Below are 4396 nucleotides of genomic sequence, written 5' to 3'. Positions count from 1 at the left end.
CAGTGTCCCGGCGGGTCCCTCTCAGCCGAGGCGGGCGGGAGGGGCTGCGCCGAGCCCACGGCAGCCATTGGGTGGCACCCTGGAGGGTGGGTGCTTTGGGGACTCAGCTACACCCCCGGCTGCTGCAGCACAAAGAGGCAGCGTGCAAGACTCTCTCTTCGGCATTTCCTACCTTTTTTTTTTTTTCTGTCCGTGGCTGGGTATTTTTTTCCTTATTTCCCGAGCATCATGCTGGCCCGGGAAGCGCTGTTTCACGCAGCTCCACGAGCCCCCACGGCGCAGCGTGAAGCGCAGAGTTTGCAAACCTGAGTTTGTTGCGGCGGCCACAGGAAACGGAACCCGTGCACTGCCGTGCCCCCGGCCCGGGCCGCCCCGGCCCGTCCCAGCAGCGCGGTGTCCCCGGGCCCCGCCGGGCAGCGGGCGGGCGAGCGGCCCCGCTCCATCCATCGCCGGCACGGCAGCTGCCCGAGGGCTGCTCCGCCCTCCGCTCGCCCCCTTCTCCTCCTCCCTCGCCCTCTGCCCTCCGAGGCACGGGCAGAGCTCCGGGCGGTCGTGGCTGTCCCAGAGCAGTTACCTGAACGTCTGCCAGTGGTACGGGAGCGGCAGGACCGAAAGCTCCCGCCAGTGCCAGGGAGACATCTGCTTCCCATTAGCTAGCCTATAGCTGGAATTATTTAAGCACAGAATGGTCCAGCCACTCACACAGCAGTGCTAAGGGCATAACACTGAGGCCATGACGAAAGCGAGCAGAGAAGCAGCAGCAGCCAGCAATTGTATACTGGGGACAGCGTATGGGAGCTACACAATGTCACGCTGACCCCCAGCAGGGCTGGGCGACCTGGGGCAGCCTGTAAAATGAGACCCTTAAAAGTGTAATTACAGTATTTTGTGACATCTTAAAGGAGCTAGGAGACAGAAGTACAACAGGTTTAATATTACACCAAAACTTAGGAGTGCTCAAAAGTTTCAGTAGCTCTGTTAGAGGAGCAATATGGGATTTAAGTATTAAGGAGGTGCAGTCCAGTAGTTGGAGCGCAGGGCTGGAAGCCAACACTCACGCTCTCCTTTTGGCTCTGCTACTCACTTGATGTGTGGCCTAACCCAAACCATTTAATCTCTGTGTGCAATCTCTACAACAGTATAATAGTCTTCTACAGGCATGTCGTAAGAATCAAATGACTAGTGCTTGATAGTGTACTTTGTGATGAAAGGTGTTAAGTATAAGTTGTCGTAATTAGTTATATTACTATATGTATACCCAGCCTGTCCAAAACTGCTACTTAAGCTGCAGGTATTCCTTTGCATGATTATACAAGAAAGTTGAACACATAATTTGTCCTTGCAAGACTAGATGTTGGATGATTCGTTTCATTCAATTTTCTTTCTTCTGAAATGAAGTTCTTATTTGTTCGTGTTAATTTCAGGAACTGTCTTCCCATTGTTTGAATACAATAAGAATTCTCAGCTCCTTTGAATTGCCGCAGGTCCTTTGATTTCATCTAAGCTGCAATAAGTCATCAAAGGGAACACACCAACTTAACATGTCAGGAAGTTCAGAGGGCAGATTTTACTAGTTAGTCACATTTTCGATTGCTATAATTATTTCCTCATACTCACGGCAGTACTTGGAGTCTCTTGTGATACAGGGCACTATACAGAACAGCAAGGATATACAAGCAAATGTGAAATAGTCATAGCTTTCACATCTGTAAAACTGAGCTGTACTTTCCTACAAACAGACCAGTTATGAGAAAATTCTTTTATTTCCCTTACCATCTATAATTATTTGATTCCATGTCAACAGGCAGTCAGTGCAACTACTCACCTAAATGTAAAAAAAAAAAGGTTATGAGCAATGCTAATAAGCTTTATTGGAAAAAGTATATTGTGAATGTGAAAGGCCTTAGAGCATGAGAGTGTCTCAACCCAAGTGTGTTGTACTGGTCAGTTGTCAAGGAGTTGCAAATAGTGAAAGAGTGATAGTTACTCTCAGGCTTGACAAGTAAGCTAACAAAGAAAATCACATGCGCGTGTGCATTCAGTTTTCTTCTGAAAGAGTCAATCACCAGATAATGCAATGAAACTTAGCAAGCAAGACCAGTGAAGCCACACTAAAGTTCTCATGAAGGTCTGTGCCAAGGAGAGGAATGTCTAAAATGAAGAGAATGAAGAAAAAACACATCAAAGACATTAGCAGGGAGAAAAATAAGAAGTGGATGGAACCATCTGCAACATACACAAAAAGAACTATTTCCTGACTCTTCAGCCATCTCAGAAAAGACAAAGAAAACAATTAGACCTGTGATAAAAGACCATTATGGGCCAGAGACAAAGCATTAGTGAGACTTTGAATGAGTCAAAATATCTGTAAACCTAATTAAGACAGAATGAGCCAGCCGAGATGGCCACAACATGGTTACTGAGCAGCCTGGAAAAAAATAAAGGGCAATAATTCTTGTACTTAATGTCGGCAAATGTTACCAGTGAGAAAAGTTATATAATCAAGAATGAGAAGGATTGCAGAAGAAACTAAGAAAGAAAAATAACTCAGTTTATCTTCTGAATGATTCAGTTCTAGGAAATGGAGTAGATTTCAAGGTTTCAGTAGAAAATATCTACATTTCCACAGAACCAGTGTTCATGCATAGGGAAAAAAAAAGGAGAAATGACAATATAACATATTAGCATAAGATCTAAATTTTGTCTGGGCAATAGGCTGTATGAAGGCGTGGGTCAAAAAGAACAGGATATAAGTTTATGAAATGCAGCATCTTTATGTTCACTGCACAATAAAAGTGATGATTCAAAGTAGGCATGGCTCTTGTGCAGTGTATTCCTTTCATTAAGACTATAAATTCTGAACTTCTGAGTAATGGGTGATTACCCATTGCTCAACAAAGTAGGATGAACTTCATCATATTGAGTGACATTTATTTTAGTAAATGAATTATGAATGTATAAAAGCTGAATTGTTGTAATTTAAGAGTAGTGTATTTACAGCAAACTAATTTTATGCTGATTCCTAATATTAGGCAGTTAAGCTTGAAATATTTATTGCAATTTATTTTACTTCTGACTAACTTGAAAATACCTGCCTGGGATTTGAGATACTTTTGATATTGTATCTATAGTGGCAGACAATAATTCATACAGTTGAAGTCTAAAATGCGTATTTTTTTCCTGTCTTGTATCTCCAAGCACAGTAAAGTTCAAAAAACCTGACACATCCATATTTCTCCCTTGTTTTTTTGATACTCATCATACTGATAGCCATCATACAGAGACAAGAATAATGTGGAAAGCAGTACCTTAACCTGAGCTCTGCCAGGTCCCAGACTACAAACCTATTCCTACCTCTGGATCATCCTGGGAAAGAATGCAAGTTTTCTGCTGTATTTTGTATTTCAAGAACTAAAAAAGGCCTTTTTAGCACAGAATGAAGTGAGAATAGGAAACAAATTATTCATTCAAGAATGCGCTGGGAGTATCTACATCCTTCTGGCAGCATGGTGACAGAAATGTCATCAACTACAGCAGTGTTGTAGGTGGAGTTTGAAATCACGAGTCACCCAGGCCTATAATGGTAGTTGTAAGTTTAATATTATAACAACTAACTATAATTGCCAAAGAGCTATCCAAGCTCCTGAAAAAATAATGGCAGCTGAGGAGCAGTGGAGCCTACTCCTTTCAGCTTACTGAGGCAGATTTTCCATTCCCTAAACATCAACTTCTAGTTTCATTTAAGATGCCCAGACACTTGAAATGTCTGCTTCACAGATATGAAGGGCTTAAGAAGCCAAGGAACTTAAGAATATTTGTGCCTTTTTGAAGGTGAAATGATGAAATGATGAAATCTCAAATCACATCAGACACACACCCTGGAAGGTTGCTTGAATAACTCTCCACATCACTGACTGTATTGACTGTGTCCTTGTTAATTACACTGGAGGTTTAAGCACTCAGATTATACATAGACAGTACTTTTGGTGTCTTCATCTTGAACTGAATCCTACCTAGTATATCAAATTGTACCAAAGATAAAAGCTTCAAACAAAGAAGATAGAACACGTACTATGTGGACAATCATATTCTCAGCATTATACATTTTTTCCAAACAGGTTTAAAATATAACTTTCATCAAATCACAAACATTAATATCATTAATATACTGTGTAGCCAATTGCTGTGCCATTGGCTACACAGTAACAAAATCAGCATATGGAAGATTCATGAAACAATTTCACAGAATTGTTGGGAAGGAACCTCTAGAGATCATCTGGTCCAACTCCCCTGACAAGGAAGGGTCACGTGGAGCAGGTAGCACAGGAACAGTCCACATGGGCTTTGAATGTCTGCAGAGAGAGAGACTCCACACCCTACCTGGGGAGCCTGCTCC

Source organism: Corvus kubaryi, unplaced genomic scaffold (genome assembly GCF_017639235.1).
Source record: "Corvus kubaryi isolate FWS band 111438036 unplaced genomic scaffold, C.kubaryi_AGA036_p1.0 37385, whole genome shotgun sequence".
Taxonomy (NCBI): Eukaryota; Metazoa; Chordata; class Aves; order Passeriformes; family Corvidae; genus Corvus; species Corvus kubaryi.
Note: the sequence above shows the minus strand (reverse complement) of the source record.